The sequence below is a fragment of the Poecile atricapillus genome, chromosome 5, assembly GCF_030490865.1.
Source record: "Poecile atricapillus isolate bPoeAtr1 chromosome 5, bPoeAtr1.hap1, whole genome shotgun sequence".
NCBI lineage: Eukaryota > Metazoa > Chordata > Aves > Passeriformes > Paridae > Poecile > Poecile atricapillus.
In genome coordinates this window covers 40,224,589-40,247,445 of record NC_081253.1, presented here as the reverse complement: position 1 = coordinate 40,247,445, position 22,857 = coordinate 40,224,589, and positions in this window count along the sequence as shown.

Here is a 22,857-nt window from a genome sequence, read left to right as displayed (position 1 = left end):
CTTCAGCACAGGCCAAGGGCCTCTGGCCACTTTCCCTGCACCACTGCACGCCTGGGCAGCTTGCCGAGCACAAGCACCCTTTTCACCCTCTTCCCCTATGCCCTGTGCACCATGCGCAGCAAAAGAAAAGTCTTGGGAGTCTGTGTATTGTAACACATCCTATATTTATATACTACAGAAGAATGAAAAAAGGAACATAACAATATTTAAGAAAAGCAAAATGCCTGCCAGCTCATGTGGCCCCTGCAGACAGAGCCTGCCGGATCAGTTCCCGCCACAGCTGCAGCAGCATAGGCAGCTGAGGCTCGATAGACGAGGCTGTGATCTCCATGCCCTGCGGAGCTGATCTCGCAGCCTCTGGAACATGGAGATCGGAGCAGGGTCTCCTGCAATCAACAGGTGAAATGTGTGGAGAGCAAGGCTTCTGATCTCCAGGCTGATGTCATTCCTCATTTCTGCCAGGGCTGGAAGAGAGACAAACAGAGCCACAGTCAGATCCCAGTCCTACGAGGACCCACGGAGAGGCACCTGCCAGGGCCATTCCAGCCGGCTCTTGCCATGGGCAGCAGGGAGCAGGGATCAGCTCGAAGCTGCTGGCCACGAATGCCCCGTGTGCCCCTGAAGTCTCTGTGTGCTCTGCCCACACCGCTCCCCATCTGCAGAGGGAGCAGAGCCCTCCGCAGCCAGGCCAGGGATTGCAGCTCCCCCCGCCAGCCCCGCTGACAGCCCGCTGCCCTCACTCACATTGGTAGATCTGCAGTTCTTCCTTCTGCCCCATCAGGAGCCGCCCGGCAATCCCTGGGAACACAGAGCCTGTCAGGTCCCCGGCGGCACAGCTCCCTGCCAGCGGCGCTGTCAGCCCTGGGGCCACACGCCCTCCTGCCCCGGCAGGGCTCCGCCCCAGCCCTTGCCTTATCCTGACTCAGCCCAAGGGCACGGCTGCCAGAGGCCGGCAGCAGTCCTGAGGGCAGCCGAGGCTCCAGGGCGCCGGGCCCGGGTGCCGCTGCCGCGGCAGCAGCCGGGGCCGGGGCCGAGCTGCGGCAGGGAGGGATTCCGGGCTTGTGGCTCACCGATGAACCTGATGGCCGCCGCTCGCAGGGGCTCCTGTGGGTGCTGCAAGTACCGCAGGGCCTGGTGCAGGTGCTCGGCCGCTCGGCTCTCGTCCTGTGCCAGCTGGAGAGAGCGGCAGGAGGGAAGCTTGGCGCGGGCTCTGCCCCTCGGCCGGGCGCTGCCTGCGGCCAGCCCCGACCTCCCGTGCCCGCCCAGCCCTGAGGCACCGGGCAGCAGCCGCTGGCGCCGGGCTCTGGAGGGGTCAGAGGGCTGGCTGCTGCCCGGGGAGGCGCGGTGCCGGCCCGCCCCGCAGCCCCAGTGACTCGGGGCTCCATTGGCACCTGTCTCGGGGCCACAGGAGCCTGGAGAAGAAGCCATGTGGCCCCGGCTGCGGCACTGGGCCGGGGCCCAGCTGCCAGCCCCATACACCGAGCGCCGGGGCCAGGGGGCTTCTCCAGGCTGAGGCTGGGCCTTCCAGGCCGTCCTTACCAGGACTTCAGCGAACTTCCACAGTTGCTTATCCTTCACAGGATTTGCAAGATCACTCCTCTTCAGGAACTTGGCCATGCTAAGCAGTGCTCTCTGAGAAGCCTGGAGAGCAGCAGAGACCCGCAGATGGCCCCACAAGCCAGGGCACAGGAGCCGCATTCCTGTGCCAAGGCCTGCAGGTGGCTGCAGCCAGCAAGGTGGCAGGCCTGCAGGAGGCAGCCGAGCCCCCTCCTCGGGTGACAGCAGCAGCCCGGGAGTCCTCACCTGTGCTACACGCTGGTTCTCATCATGGCAGTGGAAGAAGAGTGGCAGCAGGCTCTGGTGCACGTGTGACTTCAGGGCCTCTTTTTCCTTTTCCACGCGAACAGTCACCAGTGTTCGGAAGAGCAAGATGGACACCAGCTGCACCTGGCTATTATCCTATATGAAAGGAAGAGAAAAAAACCTCAACCCTGTCGGCACGGGGCTCAGCAGAGCACAGGCCTGCAAATGCCCAGGGCATCAAGTGTCCAGGCAGCAGCCAGTGGCCTCGGCTGGGGGCACAGAGCCTTACGTGGTCAAAGAGTGGCAGGAGCGCCTCAGCCAGCTGCAGGGCAATGGGGCTGGGTATCAGCCTCTTCGTGTCCAAGACTATAAAGCAGAGCACCGTGACTGTCATCCGAACTCTTTCTCCATCTGCATCCTGCAGGAGCTCCACAAGCCTTTCAGTCAGGCTCCGCATTTTTTCAGTCTGTGCGGAACAGAAGTCTATGAAATGCCACCTTGCTGCTGCCACAAGGTCAAGAGGCCAAAGGCCTGTCCCAAAGCACTCAGGCAGCTGAAGCGGGAGCTAGGAGAGCTGGCAGCAGCTGCCTTTTTGCCCGAAGCCCAGCCAAACCCATGTGACTGCATTCCCCAGTGCAGCTTCTGCCACTGCCCACTTGTCACCGTTGAGGGTTTGTCAGTAAGCTGAAGAAGGGCCCTGAGTGCCAGGTGATGCCTCTTCCTGCACTCGCTTTGCAGGTGCATTGACAAGATTTCCAGGACTCTGTTAGCACCTGGAAGCTCTCAGCAACACAGGCAGCAACACACGGGCACGAGGACACAGATGGCGCTTCCTTGGCTTGGGACAGAGGTTGTGCCTTCAGCACAGGCCAAGGGCCTCTGGCCACTTTCCCTGCACCACTGCACGCCTGGGCAGCTTGCCGAGCACAAGCACCCTTTTCACCCTCTTCCCCTATGCCCTGTGCACCATGCGCAGCAAAAGAAAAGTCTTGGGAGTCTGTGTATTGTAACACATCCTATATTTATATACTACAGAAGAATGAAAAAAGGAACATAACAATATTTAAGAAAAGCAAAATGCCTGCCAGCTCATGTGGCCCCTGCAGACAGAGCCTGCCGGATCAGTTCCCGCCACAGCTGCAGCAGCATAGGCAGCTGAGGCTCGATAGACGAGGCTGTGATCTCCATGCCCTGCGGAGCTGATCTCGCAGCCTCTGGAACATGGAGATCGGAGCAGGGTCTCCTGCAATCAACAGGTGAAATGTGTGGAGAGCAAGGCTTCTGATCTCCAGGCTGATGTCATTCCTCATTTCTGCCAGGGCTGGAAGAGAGACAAACAGAGCCACAGTCAGATCCCAGTCCTACGAGGACCCACAGAGAGGCACCTGCCAGGGCCATTCCAGCCGGCTCTTGCCATGGGCAGCAGGGAGCAGGGATCAGCTCGAAGCTGCTGGCCACGAATGCCCCGTGTGCCCCTGAAGTCTCTGTGTGCTCTGCCCACACCGCTCCCCATCTGCAGAGGGAGCAGAGCCCTCCGCAGCCAGGCCAGGGATTGCAGCTCCCCCCGCCAGCCCCGCTGACAGCCCGCTGCCCTCACTCACATTGGTAGATCTGCAGTTCTTCCTTCTGCCCCATCAGGAGCCGCCCGGCAATCCCTGGGAACACAGAGCCTGTCAGGTCCCCGGCGGCACAGCTCCCTGCCAGCGGCGCTGTCAGCCCTGGGGCCACACGCCCTCCTGCCCCGGCAGGGCTCCGCCCCAGCCCTTGCCTTATCCTGACTCAGCCCAAGGGCACGGCTGCCAGAGGCCGGCAGCAGTCCTGAGGGCAGCCGAGGCTCCAGGGCGCCGGGCCCGGGTGCCGCTGCCGCGGCAGCAGCCGGGGCCGGGGCCGAGCTGCGGCAGGGAGGGATTCCGGGCTTGTGGCTCACCGATGAACCTGACGGCCGCTGCTCGCAGGGGCTCCTGTGGGTGCTGCAAGTACCGCAGGGCCTGGTGCAGGTGCTCGGCCGCTCGGCTCTCGTCCTGTGCCAGCTGGAGAGAGCGGCAGGAGGGAAGCTTGGCGCGGGCTCTGCCCCTCGGCCGGGCGCTGCCTGCGGCCAGCCCCGACCTCCCGTGCCCGCCCAGCCCTGAGGCACCGGGCAGCAGCCGCTGGCGCCGGGCTCTGGAGGGGTCAGAGGGCCGGCTGCTGCCCGGGGACGCGCGGTGCCGGCCCGCCCCGCAGCCCCAGTGACTCGGGGCTCCATTGGCACCTGTCTCGGGGCCACAGGAGCCTGGAGAAGAAGCCGTGTGGCCCCGGCTGCGGCACTGGGCCGGGGCCCAGCTGCCAGCCCCATACACCGAGCGCCGGGGCCAGGGGGCTTCTCCAGGCTGAGGCTGGGCCTTCCAGGCCGTCCTTACCAGGACTTCAGCGAACTTCCACAGTTGCTTATCCTTCACAGGATTTGCAAGATCACTCCTCTTCAGGAACTTGGCCATGCTAAGCAGTGCTCTCTGAGAAGCCTGGAGAGCAGCAGAGACCCGCAGATGGCCCCACAAGCCAGGGCACAGGAGCCGCATTCCTGTGCCAAGGCCTGCAGGTGGCTGCAGCCAGCAAGGTGGCAGGCCTGCAGGAGGCAGCCGAGCCCCCTCCTCGGGTGACAGCAGCAGCCCGGGAGTCCTCACCTGTGCTACACGCTGGTTCTCATCATGGCAGTGGAAGAAGAGTGGCAGCAGGCTCTGGTGCACGTGTGACTTCAGGGCCTCTTTTTCCTTTTCCACGCGAACAGTCACCAGTGTTCGGAAGAGCAAGATGGACACCAGCTGCACCTGGCTATTATCCTATATGAAAGGAAGAGAAAAAAACCTCAACCCTGTCGGCACGGGGCTCAGCAGAGCACAGGCCTGCAAATGCCCAGGGCATCAAGTGTCCAGGCAGCAGCCAGTGGCCTCGGCTGGGGGCACAGAGCCTTACGTGGTCAAAGAGTGGCAGGAGCGCCTCAGCCAGCTGCAGGGCAATGGGGCTGGGTATCAGCCTCTTCGTGTCCAAGACTATAAAGCAGAGCACCGTGACTGTCATCCGAACTCTTTCTCCATCTGCATCCTGCAGGAGCTCCACAAGCCTTTCAGTCAGGCTCCGCATTTTTTCAGTCTGTGCGGAACAGAAGTCTATGAAATGCCACCTTGCTGCTGCCACAAGGTCAAGAGGCCAAAGGCCTGTCCCAAAGCACTCAGGCAGCTGAAGCGGGAGCTAGGAGAGCTGGCAGCAGCTGCCTTTTTGCCCGAAGCCCAGCCAAACCCATGTGACTGCATTCCCCAGTGCAGCTTCTGCCACTGCCCACTTGTCACCGTTGAGGGTTTGTCAGTAAGCTGAAGAAGGGCCCTGAGTGCCAGGTGATGCCTCTTCCTGCACTCGCTTTGCAGGTGCATTGACAAGATTTCCAGGACTCTGTTAGCACCTGGAAGCTCTCAGCAACACAGGCAGCAACACACGGGCACGAGGACACAGATGGCGCTTCCTTGGCTTGGGACAGAGGTTGTGCCTTCAGCACAGGCCAAGGGCCTCTGGCCACTTTCCCTGCACCACTGCACGCCTGGGCAGCTTGCCGAGCACAAGCACCCTTTTCACCCTCTTCCCCTATGCCCTGTGCACCATGCGCAGCAAAAGAAAAGTCTTGGGAGTCTGTGTATTGTAACACATCCTATATTTATATACTACAGAAGAATGAAAAAAGGAACATAACAATATTTAAGAAAAGCAAAATGCCTGCCAGCTCATGTGGCCCCTGCAGACAGAGCCTGCCGGATCAGTTCCCGCCACAGCTGCAGCAGCATAGGCAGCTGAGGCTCGATAGACGAGGCTGTGATCTCCATGCCCTGCGGAGCTGATCTCGCAGCCTCTGGAACATGGAGATCGGAGCAGGGTCTCCTGCAATCAACAGGTGAAATGTGTGGAGAGCAAGGCTTCTGATCTCCAGGCTGATGTCATTCCTCATTTCTGCCAGGGCTGGAAGAGAGACAAACAGAGCCACAGTCAGATCCCAGTCCTACGAGGACCCACGGAGAGGCACCTGCCAGGGCCATTCCAGCCGGCTCTTGCCATGGGCAGCAGGGAGCAGGGATCAGCTCGAAGCTGCTGGCCACGAATGCCCCGTGTGCCCCTGAAGTCTCTGTGTGCTCTGCCCACACCGCTCCCCATCTGCAGAGGGAGCAGAGCCCTCCGCAGCCAGGCCAGGGATTGCAGCTCCCCCCGCCAGCCCCGCTGACAGCCCGCTGCCCTCACTCACATTGGTAGATCTGCAGTTCTTCCTTCTGCCCCATCAGGAGCCGCCCGGCAATCCCTGGGAACACAGAGCCTGTCAGGTCCCCGGCGGCACAGCTCCCTGCCAGCGGCGCTGCCAGCCCTGGGGCCACACGCCCTCCTGCCCCGGCAGGGCTCCGCCCCAGCCCTTGCCTCATCCTGACTCAGCCCAAGGGCACGGCTGCCAGAGGCCGGCAGCAGTCCTGAGGGCAGCCGAGGCTCCAGGGCGCCGGGCCCGGGTGCCGCTGCCGCGGCAGCAGCCGGGGCCGGGGCCGAGCTGCGGCAGGGAGGGATTCCGGGCTTGTGGCTCACCGATGAACCTGACGGCCACTGCTCGCAGGGGCTCCTGTGGGTGCTGCAAGTACCGCAGGGCCTGATGCAGGTGCTCGGCCGCTCGGCTCTCGTCCTGTGCCAGCTGGAGAGAGCGGCAGGAGGGAAGCTTGGCGCGGGCTCTGCCCCTCGGCCGGGCGCTGCCTGCGGCCAGCCCCGACCTCCCGTGCCCGCCCAGCCCTGAGGCACCGGGCAGCAGCCGCTGGCGCCGGGCTCTGGAGGGGTCAGAGGGCCGGCTGCTGCCCGGGGAGGCGCGGTGCCGGCCCGCCCCGCAGCCCCAGTGACTCGGGGCTCCATTGGCACCTGTCTCGGGGCCACAGGAGCCTGGAGAAGAAGCCGTGTGGCCCCGGCTGCGGCACTGGGCCGGGGCCCAGCTGCCAGCCCCATACACCGAGCGCCGGGGCCAGGGGGCTTCTCCAGGCTGAGGCTGGGCCTTCCAGGCCGTCCTTACCAGGACTTCAGCGAACTTCCACAGTTGCTTATCCTTCACAGGATTTGCAAGATCACTCCTCTTCAGGAACTTGGCCATGCTAAGCAGTGCTCTCTGAGAAGCCTGGAGAGCAGCAGAGACCCGCAGATGGCCCCACAAGCCAGGGCACAGGAGCCGCATTCCTGTGCCAAGGCCTGCAGGTGGCTGCAGCCAGCAAGGTGGCAGGCCTGCAGGAGGCAGCCGAGCCCCCTCCTCGGGTGACAGCAGCAGCCCGGGAGTCCTCACCTGTGCTACACGCTGGTTCTCATCATGGCAGTGGAAGAAGAGTGGCAGCAGGCTCTGGTGCACGTGTGACTTCAGGGCCTCTTTTTCCTTTTCCACGCGAACAGTCACCAGTGTTTGGAAGAGCAAGATGGACACCAGCTGCACCTGGCTATTATCCTATATGAAAGGAAGAGAAAAAAACCTCAACCCTGTCGGCACGGGGCTCAGCAGAGCACAGGCCTGCAAATGCCCAGGGCATCAAGTGTCCAGGCAGCAGCCAGTGGCCTCGGCTGGGGGCACAGAGCCTTACGTGGTCAAAGAGTGGCAGGAGCGCCTCAGCCAGCTGCAGGGCAATGGGGCTGGGTATCAGCCTCTTCGTGTCCAAGACTATAAAGCAGAGCACCGTGACTGTCATCCGAACTCTTTCTCCATCTGCATCCTGCAGGAGCTCCACAAGCCTTTCAGTCAGGCTCCGCATTTTTTCAGTCTGTGCAGAACAGAAGTCTATGAAATGCCACCTTGCTGCTGCCACGGGGTCAAGAGGCCAAAGGCCTGTCCCAAAGCACTCAGGCAGCTGAAGCGGGAGCTAGGAGAGCTGGCAGCAGCTGCCTTTTTGCCCGAAGCCCAGCCAAACCCATGTGACTGCATTCCCCAGTGCAGCTTCTGCCACTGCCCACTTGTCACCGTTGAGGGTTTGTCAGTAAGCTGAAGAAGGGCCCTGAGTGCCAGGTGATGCCTCTTCCTGCACTCGCTTTGCAGGTGCATTGACAAGATTTCCAGGACTCTGTTAGCACCTGGAAGCTCTCAGCAACGCAGGCAGCAACACACGGGCACGAGGACACAGATGGCGCTTCCTTGGCTTGGGACAGAGGTTGTGCCTTCAGCACAGGCCAAGGGCCTCTGGCCACTTTCCCTGTACCACTGCACGCCTGGGCAGCTTGCCGAGCACAAGCACCCTTTTCACCCTCTTCCCCTATGCCCTGTGCACCATGCGCAGCAAAAGAAAAGTCTTGGGAGTCTGTGTATTGTAACACATCCTATATTTATATACTACAGAAGAATGAAAAAAGGAACATAACAATATTTAAGAAAAGCAAAATGCCTGCCAGCTCATGTGGCCCCTGCAGACAGAGCCTGCCGGATCAGTTCCCGCCACAGCTGCAGCAGCATAGGCAGCTGAGGCTCGATAGACGAGGCTGTGATCTCCATGCCCTGCGGAGCTGATCTCGCAGCCTCTGGAACATGGAGATCGGAGCAGGGTCTCCTGCAATCAACAGGTGAAATGTGTGGAGAGCAAGGCTTCTGATCTCCAGGCTGATGTCATTCCTCATTTCTGCCAGGGCTGGAAGAGAGACAAACAGAGCCACAGTCAGATCCCAGTCCTACGAGGACCCACGGAGAGGCACCTGCCAGGGCCATTCCAGCCGGCTCTTGCCATGGGCAGCAGGGAGCAGGGATCAGCTCGAAGCTGCTGGCCACGAATGCCCCGTGTGCCCCTGAAGTCTCTGTGTGCTCTGCCCACACCGCTCCCCATCTGCAGAGGGAGCAGAGCCCTCCGCAGCCAGGCCAGGGATTGCAGCTCCCCCCGCCAGCCCCGCTGACAGCCCGCTGCCCTCACTCACATTGGTAGATCTGCAGTTCTTCCTTCTGCCCCATCAGGAGCCGCCCGGCAATCCCTGGGAACACAGAGCCTGTCAGGTCCCCGGCGGCACAGCTCCCTGCCAGCGGCGCTGTCAGCCCTGGGGCCACACGCCCTCCTGCCCCGGCAGGGCTCAGCCCCAGCCCTTGCCTCATCCTGACTCAGCCCAAGGGCACGGCTGCCAGAGGCCGGCAGCAGTCCTGAGGGCAGCCGAGGCTCCAGGGCGCCGGGCCCGGGTGCCGCTGCCGCGGCAGCAGCCGGGGCCGGGGCCGAGCTGCGGCAGGGAGGGATTCCGGGCTTGTGGCTCACCGATGAACCTGACGGCCACTGCTCGCAGGGGCTCCTGTGGGTGCTGCAAGTACCGCAGGGCCTGGTGCAGGTGCTCGGCCGCTCGGCTCTCGTCCTGTGCCAGCTGGAGAGAGCGGCAGGAGGGAAGCTTGGCGCGGGCTCTGCCCCTCGGCCGGGCGCTGCCTGCGGCCAGCCCCGACCTCCCGTGCCCGCCCAGCCCTGAGGCACCGGGCAGCAGCCGCTGGCGCCGGGCTCTGGAGGGGTCAGAGGGCCGGCTGCTGCCCGGGGAGGCGCGGTGCCGGCCCGCCCCGCAGCCCCAGTGACTCGGGGCTCCATTGGCACCTGTCTCGGGGCCACAGGAGCCTGGAGAAGAAGCCGTGTGGCCCCGGCTGCGGCACTGGGCCGGGGCCCAGCTGCCAGCCCCATACACCGAGCGCCGGGGCCAGGGGGCTTCTCCAGGCTGAGGCTGGGCCTTCCAGGCCGTCCTTACCAGGACTTCAGCGAACTTCCACAGTTGCTTATCCTTCACAGGATTTGCAAGATCACTCCTCTTCAGGAACTTGGCCATGCTAAGCAGTGCTCTCTGAGAAGCCTGGAGAGCAGCAGAGACCCGCAGATGGCCCCACAAGCCAGGGCACAGGAGCCGCATTCCTGTGCCAAGGCCTGCAGGTGGCTGCAGCCAGCAAGGTGGCAGGCCTGCAGGAGGCAGCCGAGCCCCCTCCTCGGGTGACAGCAGCAGCCCGGGAGTCCTCACCTGTGCTACACGCTGGTTCTCATCATGGCAGTGGAAGAAGAGTGGCAGCAGGCTCTGGTGCACGTGTGACTTCAGGGCCTCTTTTTCCTTTTCCACGCGAACAGTCACCAGTGTTCGGAAGAGCAAGATGGACACCAGCTGCACCTGGCTATTATCCTATATGAAAGGAAGAGAAAAAAACCTCAACCCTGTCGGCACGGGGCTCAGCAGAGCACAGGCCTGCAAATGCCCAGGGCATCAAGTGTCCAGGCAGCAGCCAGTGGCCTCGGCTGGGGGCACAGAGCCTTACGTGGTCAAAGAGTGGCAGGAGCGCCTCAGCCAGCTGCAGGGCAATGGGGCTGGGTATCAGCCTCTTCGTGTCCAAGACTATAAAGCAGAGCACCGTGACTGTCATCCGAACTCTTTCTCCATCTGCATCCTGCAGGAGCTCCACAAGCCTTTCAGTCAGGCTCCGCATTTTTTCAGTCTGTGCAGAACAGAAGTCTATGAAATGCCACCTTGCTGCTGCCACGGGGTTAAGAGGCCAAAGGCCTGTCCCAAAGCACTCAGGCAGCTGAAGCGGGAGCTAGGAGAGCTGGCAGCAGCTGCCTTTTTGCCCGAAGCCCAGCCAAACCCATGTGACTGCATTCCCCAGTGCAGCTTCTGCCACTGCCCACTTGTCACCGTTGAGGGTTTGTCAGTAAGCTGAAGAAGGGCCCTGAGTGCCAGGTGATGCCTCTTCCTGCACTCGCTTTGCAGGTGCATTGACAAGATTTCCAGGACTCTGTTAGCACCTGGAAGCTCTCAGCAACGCAGGCAGCAACACACGGGCACGAGGACACAGATGGCGCTTCCTTGGCTTGGGACAGAGGTTGTGCCTTCAGCACAGGCCAAGGGCCTCTGGCCACTTTCCCTGCACCACTGCACGCCTGGGCAGCTTGCCGAGCACAAGCACCCTTTTCACCCTCTTCCCCTATGCCCTGTGCACCATGCGCAGCAAAAGAAAAGTCTTGGGAGTCTGTGTATTGTAACACATCCTATATTTATATACTACAGAAGAATGAAAAAAGGAACATAACAATATTTAAGAAAAGCAAAATGCCTGCCAGCTCATGTGGCCCCTGCAGACAGAGCCTGCCGGATCAGTTCCCGCCACAGCTGCAGCAGCATAGGCAGCTGAGGCTCGATAGACGAGGCTGTGATCTCCATGCCCTGCGGAGCTGATCTCGCAGCCTCTGGAACATGGAGATCGGAGCAGGGTCTCCTGCAATCAACAGGTGAAATGTGTGGAGAGCAAGGCTTCTGATCTCCAGGCTGATGTCATTCCTCATTTCTGCCAGGGCTGGAAGAGAGACAAACAGAGCCACAGTCAGATCCCAGTCCTACGAGGACCCACGGAGAGGCACCTGCCAGGGCCATTCCAGCCGGCTCTTGCCATGGGCAGCAGGGAGCAGGGATCAGCTCGAAGCTGCTGGCCACGAATGCCCCGTGTGCCCCTGAAGTCTCTGTGTGCTCTGCCCACACCGCTCCCCATCTGCAGAGGGAGCAGAGCCCTCCGCAGCCAGGCCAGGGATTGCAGCTCCCCCCGCCAGCCCCGCTGACAGCCCGCTGCCCTCACTCACATTGGTAGATCTGCAGTTCTTCCTTCTGCCCCATCAGGAGCCGCCCGGCAATCCCTGGGAACACAGAGCCTGTCAGGTCCCCGGCGGCACAGCTCCCTGCCAGCGGCGCTGTCAGCCCTGGGGCCACACGCCCTCCTGCCCCGGCAGGGCTCAGCCCCAGCCCTTGCCTCATCCTGACTCAGCCCAAGGGCACGGCTGCCAGAGGCCGGCAGCAGTCCTGAGGGCAGCCGAGGCTCCAGGGCGCCGGGCCCGGGTGCCGCTGCCGCGGCAGCAGCCGGGGCCGGGGCCGAGCTGCGGCAGGGAGGGATTCCGGGCTTGTGGCTCACCGATGAACCTGACGGCCACTGCTCGCAGGGGCTCCTGTGGGTGCTGCAAGTACCGCAGGGCCTGGTGCAGGTGCTCGGCCGCTCGGCTCTCGTCCTGTGCCAGCTGGAGAGAGCGGCAGGAGGGAAGCTTGGCGCGGGCTCTGCCCCTCGGCCGGGCGCTGCCTGCGGCCAGCCCCGACCTCCCGTGCCCGCCCAGCCCTGAGGCACCGGGCAGCAGCCGCTGGCGCCGGGCTCTGGAGGGGTCAGAGGGCCGGCTGCTGCCCGGGGAGGCGCGGTGCCGGCCCGCCCCGCAGCCCCAGTGACTCGGGGCTCCATTGGCACCTGTCTCGGGGCCACAGGAGCCTGGAGAAGAAGCCGTGTGGCCCCGGCTGCGGCACTGGGCCGGGGCCCAGCTGCCAGCCCCATACACCGAGCGCCGGGGCCAGGGGGCTTCTCCAGGCTGAGGCTGGGCCTTCCAGGCCGTCCTTACCAGGACTTCAGCGAACTTCCACAGTTGCTTATCCTTCACAGGATTTGCAAGATCACTCCTCTTCAGGAACTTGGCCATGCTAAGCAGTGCTCTCTGAGAAGCCTGGAGAGCAGCAGAGACCCGCAGATGGCCCCACAAGCCAGGGCACAGGAGCCGCATTCCTGTGCCAAGGCCTGCAGGTGGCTGCAGCCAGCAAGGTGGCAGGCCTGCAGGAGGCAGCCGAGCCCCCTCCTCGGGTGACAGCAGCAGCCCGGGAGTCCTCACCTGTGCTACACGCTGGTTCTCATCATGGCAGTGGAAGAAGAGTGGCAGCAGGCTCTGGTGCACGTGTGACTTCAGGGCCTCTTTTTCCTTTTCCACGCGAACAGTCACCAGTGTTTGGAAGAGCAAGATGGACACCAGCTGCACCTGGCTATTATCCTATATGAAAGGAAGAGAAAAAAACCTCAGCCCTCTCGGCACGGGGCTCAGCAGAGCACAGGCCTGCAAATGCCCAGGGCATCAAGTGTCCAGGCAGCAGCCAGTGGCCTCGGCTGTGGGCACAGAGCCTTACATGGTCAAAGAGTGGCAGGAGCGCCTCAGCCAGCTGCAGGGCAATGGGGCTGGGTATCAGCCTCTTCGTGTCCAAGACTATAAAGCAGAGCACCGTGACTGTCATCCGAACTCTTTCTCCATCTGCATCCTGCAGGAGCTCCACAAGCCTTTCAGTCAGGCTCCGCATTTTTTCAGTCTGTGCAGAACAGAAGTCTATGAAATGCCACCTTGCTGCTGCCACGGGGTCAAGAGGCCAAAGGCCTGTCCCAAAGCACTCAGGCAGCTGAAGCGGGAGCTAGGAGAGCTGGCAGCAGCTGCCTTTTTGCCCGAAGCCCAGCCAAACCCATGTGACTGCATTCCCCAGTGCAGCTTCTGCCACTGCCCACTTGTCACCGTTGAGGGTTTGTCAGTAAGCTGAAGAAGGGCCCTGAGTGCCAGGTGATGCCTCTTCCTGCACTCGCTTTGCAGGTGCATTGACAAGATTTCCAGGACTCTGTTAGCACCTGGAAGCTCTCAGCAACGCAGGCAGCAACACACGGGCACGAGGACACAGATGGCGCTTCCTTGGCTTGGGACAGAGGTTGTGCCTTCAGCACAGGCCAAGGGCCTCTGGCCACTTTCCCTGCACCACTGCACGCCTGGGCAGCTTGCCGAGCACAAGCACCCTTTTCACCCTCTTCCCCTATGCCCTGTGCACCATGCGCAGCAAAAGAAAAGTCTTGGGAGTCTGTGTATTGTAACACATCCTATATTTATATACTACAGAAGAATGAAAAAAGGAACATAACAATATTTAAGAAAAGCAAAATGCCTGCCAGCTCATGTGGCCCCTGCAGACAGAGCCTGCCGGATCAGTTCCCGCCACAGCTGCAGCAGCATAGGCAGCTGAGGCTCGATAGACGAGGCTGTGATCTCCATGCCCTGCGGAGCTGATCTCGCAGCCTCTGGAACATGGAGATCGGAGCAGGGTCTCCTGCAATCAACAGGTGAAATGTGTGGAGAGCAAGGCTTCTGATCTCCAGGCTGATGTCATTCCTCATTTCTGCCAGGGCTGGAAGAGAGACAAACAGAGCCACAGTCAGATCCCAGTCCTACGAGGACCCACGGAGAGGCACCTGCCAGGGCCATTCCAGCCGGCTCTTGCCATGGGCAGCAGGGAGCAGGGATCAGCTCGAAGCTGCTGGCCACGAATGCCCCGTGTGCCCCTGAAGTCTCTGTGTGCTCTGCCCACACCGCTCCCCATCTGCAGAGGGAGCAGAGCCCTCCGCAGCCAGGCCAGGGATTGCAGCTCCCCCCGCCAGCCCCGCTGACAGCCCGCTGCCCTCACTCACATTGGTAGATCTGCAGTTCTTCCTTCTGCCCCATCAGGAGCCGCCCGGCAATCCCTGGGAACACAGAGCCTGTCAGGTCCCCGGCGGCACAGCTCCCTGCCAGCGGCGCTGTCAGCCCTGGGGCCACACGCCCTCCTGCCCCGGCAGGGCTCAGCCCCAGCCCTTGCCTCATCCTGACTCAGCCCAAGGGCACGGCTGCCAGAGGCCGGCAGCAGTCCTGAGGGCAGCCGAGGCTCCAGGGCGCCGGGCCCGGGTGCCGCTGCCGCGGCAGCAGCCGGGGCCGGGGCCGAGCTGCGGCAGGGAGGGATTCCGGGCTTGTGGCTCACCGATGAACCTGACGGCCACTGCTCGCAGGGGCTCCTGTGGGTGCTGCAAGTACCGCAGGGCCTGGTGCAGGTGCTCGGCCGCTCGGCTCTCGTCCTGTGCCAGCTGGAGAGAGCGGCAGGAGGGAAGCTTGGCGCGGGCTCTGCCCCTCGGCCGGGCGCTGCCTGCGGCCAGCCCCGACCTCCCGTGCCCGCCCAGCCCTGAGGCACCGGGCAGCAGCCGCTGGCGCCGGGCTCTGGAGGGGTCAGAGGGCCGGCTGCTGCCCGGGGAGGCGCGGTGCCGGCCCGCCCCGCAGCCCCAGTGACTCGGGGCTCCATTGGCACCTGTCTCGGGGCCACAGGAGCCTGGAGAAGAAGCCGTGTGGCCCCGGCTGCGGCACTGGGCCGGGGCCCAGCTGCCAGCCCCATACACCGAGCGCCGGGGCCAGGGGGCTTCTCCAGGCTGAGGCTGGGCCTTCCAGGCCGTCCTTACCAGGACTTCAGCGAACTTCCACAGTTGCTTATCCTTCACAGGATTTGCAAGATCACTCCTCTTCAGGAACTTGGCCATGCTAAGCAGTGCTCTCTGAGAAGCCTGGAGAGCAGCAGAGACCCGCAGATGGCCCCACAAGCCAGGGCACAGGAGCCGCATTCCTGTGCCAAGGCCTGCAGGTGGCTGCAGCCAGCAAGGTGGCAGGCCTGCAGGAGGCAGCCGAGCCCCCTCCTCGGGTGACAGCAGCAGCCCGGGAGTCCTCACCTGTGCTACACGCTGGTTCTCATCATGGCAGTGGAAGAAGAGTGGCAGCAGGCTCTGGTGCACGTGTGACTTCAGGGCCTCTTTTTCCTTTTCCACGCGAACAGTCACCAGTGTTCGGAAGAGCAAGATGGACACCAGCTGCACCTGGCTATTATCCTATATGAAAGGAAGAGAAAAAAACCTCAACCCTGTCGGCACGGGGCTCAGCAGAGCACAGGCCTGCAAATGCCCAGGGCATCAAGTGTCCAGGCAGCAGCCAGTGGCCTCGGCTGGGGGCACAGAGCCTTACGTGGTCAAAGAGTGGCAGGAGCGCCTCAGCCAGCTGCAGGGCAATGGGGCTGGGTATCAGCCTCTTCGTGTCCAAGACTATAAAGCAGAGCACCGTGACTGTCATCCGAACTCTTTCTCCATCTGCATCCTGCAGGAGCTCCACAAGCCTTTCAGTCAGGCTCCGCATTTTTTCAGTCTGTGCAGAACAGAAGTCTATGAAATGCCACCTTGCTGCTGCCACGGGGTCAAGAGGCCAAAGGCCTGTCCCAAAGCACTCAGGCAGCTGAAGCGGGAGCTAGGAGAGCTGGCAGCAGCTGCCTTTTTGCCCGAAGCCCAGCCAAACCCATGTGACTGCATTCCCCAGTGCAGCTTCTGCCACTGCCCACTTGTCACCGTTGAGGGTTTGTCAGTAAGCTGAAGAAGGGCCCTGAGTGCCAGGTGATGCCTCTTCCTGCACTCGCTTTGCAGGTGCATTGACAAGATTTCCAGGACTCTGTTAGCACCTGGAAGCTCTCAGCAACGCAGGCAGCAACACACGGGCACGAGGACACAGATGGCGCTTCCTTGGCTTGGGACAGAGGTTGTGCCTTCAGCACAGGCCAAGGGCCTCTGGCCACTTTCCCTGCACCACTGCACGCCTGGGCAGCTTGCCGAGCACAAGCACCCTTTTCACCCTCTTCCCCTATGCCCTGTGCACCATGCGCAGCAAAAGAAAAGTCTTGGGAGTCTGTGTATTGTAACACATCCTATATTTATATACTACAGAAGAATGAAAAAAGGAACATAACAATATTTAAGAAAAGCAAAATGCCTGCCAGCTCATGTGGCCCCTGCAGACAGAGCCTGCCGGATCAGTTCCCGCCACAGCTGCAGCAGCATAGGCAGCTGAGGCTCGATAGACGAGGCTGTGATCTCCATGCCCTGCGGAGCTGATCTCGCAGCCTCTGGAACATGGAGATCGGAGCAGGGTCTCCTGCAATCAACAGGTGAAATGTGTGGAGAGCAAGGCTTCTGATCTCCAGGCTGATGTCATTCCTCATTTCTGCCAGGGCTGGAAGAGAGACAAACAGAGCCACAGTCAGATCCCAGTCCTACGAGGACCCACGGAGAGGCACCTGCCAGGGCCATTCCAGCCGGCTCTTGCCATGGGCAGCAGGGAGCAGGGATCAGCTCGAAGCTGCTGGCCACGAATGCCCCGTGTGCCCCTGAAGTCTCTGTGTGCTCTGCCCACACCGCTCCCCATCTGCAGAGGGAGCAGAGCCCTCCGCAGCCAGGCCAGGGATTGCAGCTCCCCCCGCCAGCCCCGCTGACAGCCCGCTGCCCTCACTCACATTGGTAGATCTGCAGTTCTTCCTTCTGCCCCATCAGGAGCCGCCCGGCAATCCCTGGGAACACAGAGCCTGTCAGGTCCCCGGCGGCACAGCTCCCTGCCAGCGGCGCTGCCAGCCCTGGGGCCACACGCCCTCCTGCCCCGGCAGGGCTCTGCCCCAGCCCTTGCCTCATCCTGACTCAGCCCAAGGGCACGGCTGCCAGAGGCCGGCAGCAGTCCTGAGGGCAGCCGAGGCTCCAGGGCGCCGGGCCCGGGTGCCGCTGCCGTGGCAGCAGCCGGGGCCGGGGCCGAGCTGCGGCAGGGAGGGATTCCGGTCTTGTGGCTCACCGATGAACCTGACGGCCACTGCTCGCAGGGGCTCCTGTGGGTGCTGCAAGTACCGCAGGGCCTGGTGCAGGTGCTCGGCCGCTCGGCTCTCGTCCTGTGCCAGCTGGAGAGAGCGGCAGGAGGGAAGCTTGGCGCGGGCTCTGCCCCTCGGCCGGGCGCTGCCTGCGGCCAGCCCCGACCTCCCGTGCCCGCCCAGCCCTGAGGCACCGGGCAGCAGCCGCTGGCGCCGGGCTCTGGAGGGGTCAGAGGGCCGGCTGCTGCCCGGGGAGGCGCGGTGCCGGCCCGCCCCGCAGCCCCAGTGACTCGGGGCTCCATTGGCACCTGTCTCGGGGCCACAGGAGCCTGGAGAAGAAGCCGTGTGGCCCCGGCTGCGGCACTGGGCCGGGGCCCAGCTGCCAGCCCCATACACCGAGCGCCGGGGCCAGGGGGCTTCTCCAGGCTGAGGCTGGGCCTTCCAGGCCGTCCTTACCAGGACTTCAGCGAACTTCCACAGTTGCTTATCCTTCACAGGATTTGCAAGATCACTCCTCTTCAGGAACTTGGCCATGCTAAGCAGTGCTCTCTGAGAAGCCTGGAGAGCAGCAGAGACCCGCAGATGGCCCCACAAGCCAGGGCACAGGAGCCGCATTCCTGTGCCAAGGCCTGCAGGTGGCTGCAGCCAGCAAGGTGGCAGGCCTGCAGGAGGCAGCCGAGCCCCCTCCTCGGGTGACAGCAGCAGCCCGGGAGTCCTCACCTGTGCTACACGCTGGTTCTCATCATGGCAGTGGAAGAAGAGTGGCAGCAGGCTCTGGTGCACGTGTGACTTCAGGGCCTCTTTTTCCTTTTCCACGCGAACAGTCACCAGTGTTCGGAAGAGCAAGATGGACACCAGCTGCACCTGGCTATTATCCTATATGAAAGGAAGAGAAAAAAACCTCAACCCTGTCGGCACGGGGCTCAGCAGAGCACAGGCCTGCAAATGCCCAGGGCATCAAGTGTCCAGGCAGCAGCCAGTGGCCTCGGCTGGGGGCACAGAGCCTTACGTGGTCAAAGAGTGGCAGGAGCGCCTCAGCCAGCTGCAGGGCAATGGGGCTGGGTATCAGCCTCTTCGTGTCCAAGACTATAAAGCAGAGCACCGTGACTGTCATCCGAACTCTTTCTCCATCTGCATCCTGCAGGAGCTCCACAAGCCTTTCAGTCAGGCTCCGCATTTTTTCAGTCTGTGCAGAACAGAAGTCTATGAAATGCCACCTTGCTGCTGCCACGGGGTCAAGAGGCCAAAGGCCTGTCCCAAAGCACTCAGGCAGCTGAAGCGGGAGCTAGGAGAGCTGGCAGCAGCTGCCTTTTTGCCCGAAGCCCAGCCAAACCCATGTGACTGCATTCCCCAGTGCAGCTTCTGCCACTGCCCACTTGTCACCGTTGAGGGTTTGTCAGTAAGCTGAAGAAGGGCCCTGAGTGCCAGGTGATGCCTCTTCCTGCACTCGCTTTGCAGGTGCATTGACAAGATTTCCAGGACTCTGTTAGCACCTGGAAGCTCTCAGCAACGCAGGCAGCAACACACGGGCACGAGGACACAGATGGCGCTTCCTTGGCTTGGGACAGAGGTTGTGCCTTCAGCACAGGCCAAGGGCCTCTGGCCACTTTCCCTGTACCACTGCACGCCTGGGCAGCTTGCCGAGCACAAGCACCCTTTTCACCCTCTTCCCCTATGCCCTGTGCACCATGCGCAGCAAAAGAAAAGTCTTGGGAGTCTGTGTATTGTAACACATCCTATATTTATATACTACAGAAGAATGAAAAAAGGAACATAACAATATTTAAGAAAAGCAAAATGCCTGCCAGCTCATGTGGCCCCTGCAGACAGAGCCTGCCGGATCAGTTCCCGCCACAGCTGCAGCAGCATAGGCAGCTGAGGCTCGATAGACGAGGCTGTGATCTCCATGCCCTGCGGAGCTGATCTCGCAGCCTCTGGAACATGGAGATCGGAGCAGGGTCTCCTGCAATCAACAGGTGAAATGTGTGGAGAGCAAGGCTTCTGATCTCCAGGCTGATGTCATTCCTCATTTCTGCCAGGGCTGGAAGAGAGACAAACAGAGCCACAGTCAGATCCCAGTCCTACGAGGACCCACGGAGAGGCACCTGCCAGGGCCATTCCAGCCGGCTCTTGCCATGGGCAGCAGGGAGCAGGGATCAGCTCGAAGCTGCTGGCCACGAATGCCCCGTGTGCCCCTGAAGTCTCTGTGTGCTCTGCCCACACCGCTCCCCATCTGCAGAGGGAGCAGAGCCCTCCGCAGCCAGGCCAGGGATTGCAGCTCCCCCCGCCAGCCCCGCTGACAGCCCGCTGCCCTCACTCACATTGGTAGATCTGCAGTTCTTCCTTCTGCCCCATCAGGAGCCGCCCGGCAATCCCTGGGAACACAGAGCCTGTCAGGTCCCCGGCGGCACAGCTCCCTGCCAGCGGCGCTGCCAGCCCTGGGGCCACACGCCCTCCTGCCCCGGCAGGGCTCCGCCCCAGCCCTTGCCTCATCCTGACTCAGCCCAAGGGCACGGCTGCCAGAGGCCGGCAGCAGTCCTGAGGGCAGCCGAGGCTCCAGGGCGCCGGGCCCGGGTGCCGCTGCCGTGGCAGCAGCCGGGGCCGGGGCCGAGCTGCGGCAGGGAGGGATTCCGGTCTTGTGGCTCACCGATGAACCTGACGGCCACTGCTCGCAGGGGCTCCTGTGGGTGCTGCAAGTACCGCAGGGCCTGGTGCAGGTGCTCGGCCGCTCGGCTCTCGTCCTGTGCCAGCTGGAGAGAGCGGCAGGAGGGAAGCTTGGCGCGGGCTCTGCCCCTCGGCCGGGCGCTGCCTGCGGCCAGCCCCGACCTCCCGTGCCCGCCCAGCCCTGAGGCACCGGGCAGCAGCCGCTGGCGCCGGGCTCTGGAGGGGTCAGAGGGCCGGCTGCTGCCCGGGGAGGCGCGGTGCCGGCCCGCCCCGCAGCCCCAGTGACTCGGGGCTCCATTGGCACCTGTCTCGGGGCCACAGGAGCCTGGAGAAGAAGCCGTGTGGCCCCGGCTGCGGCACTGGGCCGGGGCCCAGCTGCCAGCCCCATACACCGAGCGCCGGGGCCAGGGGGCTTCTCCAGGCTGAGGCTGGGCCTTCCAGGCCGTCCTTACCAGGACTTCAGCGAACTTCCACAGTTGCTTATCCTTCACAGGATTTGCAAGATCACTCCTCTTCAGGAACTTGGCCATGCTAAGCAGTGCTCTCTGAGAAGCCTGGAGAGCAGCAGAGACCCGCAGATGGCCCCACAAGCCAGGGCACAGGAGCCGCATTCCTGTGCCAAGGCCTGCAGGTGGCTGCAGCCAGCAAGGTGGCAGGCCTGCAGGAGGCAGCCGAGCCCCCTCCTCGGGTGACAGCAGCAGCCCGGGAGTCCTCACCTGTGCTACACGCTGGTTCTCATCATGGCAGTGGAAGAAGAGTGGCAGCAGGCTCTGGTGCACGTGTGACTTCAGGGCCTCTTTTTCCTTTTCCACGCGAACAGTCACCAGTGTTTGGAAGAGCAAGATGGACACCAGCTGCACCTGGCTATTATCCTATATGAAAGGAAGAGAAAAAAACCTCAGCCCTCTCGGCACGGGGCTCAGCAGAGCACAGGCCTGCAAATGCCCAGGGCATCAAGTGTCCAGGCAGCAGCCAGTGGCCTCGGCTGTGGGCACAGAGCCTTACATGGTCAAAGAGTGGCAGGAGCGCCTCAGCCAGCTGCAGGGCAATGGGGCTGGGTATCAGCCTCTTCGTGTCCAAGACTATAAAGCAGAGCACCGTGACTGTCATCCGAACTCTTTCTCCATCTGCATCCTGCAGGAGCTCCACAAGCCTTTCAGTCAGGCTCCGCATTTTTTCAGTCTGTGCAGAACAGAAGTCTATGAAATGCCACCTTGCTGCTGCCACGGGGTCAAGAGGCCAAAGGCCTGTCCCAAAGCACTCAGGCAGCTGAAGCGGGAGCTAGGAGAGCTGGCAGCAGCTGCCTTTTTGCCCGAAGCCCAGCCAAACCCATGTGACTGCATTCCCCAGTGCAGCTTCTGCCACTGCCCACTTGTCACCGTTGAGGGTTTGTCAGTAAGCTGAAGAAGGGCCCTGAGTGCCAGGTGATGCCTCTTCCTGCACTCGCTTTGCAGGTGCATTGACAAGATTTCCAGGACTCTGTTAGCACCTGGAAGCTCTCAGCAACGCAGGCAGCAACACACGGGCACGAGGACACAGATGGCGCTTCCTTGGCTTGGGACAGAGGTTGTGCCTTCAGCACAGGCCAAGGGCCTCTGGCCACTTTCCCTGCACCACTGCACGCCTGGGCAGCTTGCCGAGCACAAGCACCCTTTTCACCCTCTTCCCCTATGCCCTGTGCACCATGCGCAGCAAAAGAAAAGTCTTGGGAGTCTGTGTATTGTAACACATCCTATATTTATATACTACAGAAGAATGAAAAAAGGAACATAACAATATTTAAGAAAAGCAAAATGCCTGCCAGCTCATGTGGCCCCTGCAGACAGAGCCTGCCGGATCAGTTCCCGCCACAGCTGCAGCAGCATAGGCAGCTGAGGCTCGATAGACGAGGCTGTGATCTCCATGCCCTGCGGAGCTGATCTCGCAGCCTCTGGAACATGGAGATCGGAGCAGGGTCTCCTGCAATCAACAGGTGAAATGTGTGGAGAGCAAGGCTTCTGATCTCCAGGCTGATGTCATTCCTCATTTCTGCCAGGGCTGGAAGAGAGACAAACAGAGCCACAGTCAGATCCCAGTCCTACGAGGACCCACGGAGAGGCACCTGCCAGGGCCATTCCAGCCGGCTCTTGCCATGGGCAGCAGGGAGCAGGGATCAGCTCGAAGCTGCTGGCCACGAATGCCCCGTGTGCCCCTGAAGTCTCTGTGTGCTCTGCCCACACCGCTCCCCATCTGCAGAGGGAGCAGAGCCCTCCGCAGCCAGGCCAGGGATTGCAGCTCCCCCCGCCAGCCCCGCTGACAGCCCGCTGCCCTCACTCACATTGGTAGATCTGCAGTTCTTCCTTCTGCCCCATCAGGAGCCGCCCGGCAATCCCTGGGAACACAGAGCCTGTCAGGTCCCCGGCGGCACAGCTCCCTGCCAGCGGCGCTGTCAGCCCTGGGGCCACACGCCCTCCTGCCCCGGCAGGGCTCAGCCCCAGCCCTTGCCTCATCCTGACTCAGCCCAAGGGCACGGCTGCCAGAGGCCGGCAGCAGTCCTGAGGGCAGCCGAGGCTCCAGGGCGCCGGGCCCGGGTGCCGCTGCCGCGGCAGCAGCCGGGGCCGGGGCCGAGCTGCGGCAGGGAGGGATTCCGGGCTTGTGGCTCACCGATGAACCTGACGGCCACTGCTCGCAGGGGCTCCTGTGGGTGCTGCAAGTACCGCAGGGCCTGGTGCAGGTGCTCGGCCGCTCGGCTCTCGTCCTGTGCCAGCTGGAGAGAGCGGCAGGAGGGAAGCTTGGCGCGGGCTCTGCCCCTCGGCCGGGCGCTGCCTGCGGCCAGCCCCGACCTCCCGTGCCCGCCCAGCCCTGAGGCACCGGGCAGCAGCCGCTGGCGCCGGGCTCTGGAGGGGTCAGAGGGCCGGCTGCTGCCCGGGGAGGCGCGGTGCCGGCCCGCCCCGCAGCCCCAGTGACTCGGGGCTCCATTGGCACCTGTCTCGGGGCCACAGGAGCCTGGAGAAGAAGCCGTGTGGCCCCGGCTGCGGCACTGGGCCGGGGCCCAGCTGCCAGCCCCATACACCGAGCGCCGGGGCCAGGGGGCTTCTCCAGGCTGAGGCTGGGCCTTCCAGGCCGTCCTTACCAGGACTTCAGCGAACTTCCACAGTTGCTTATCCTTCA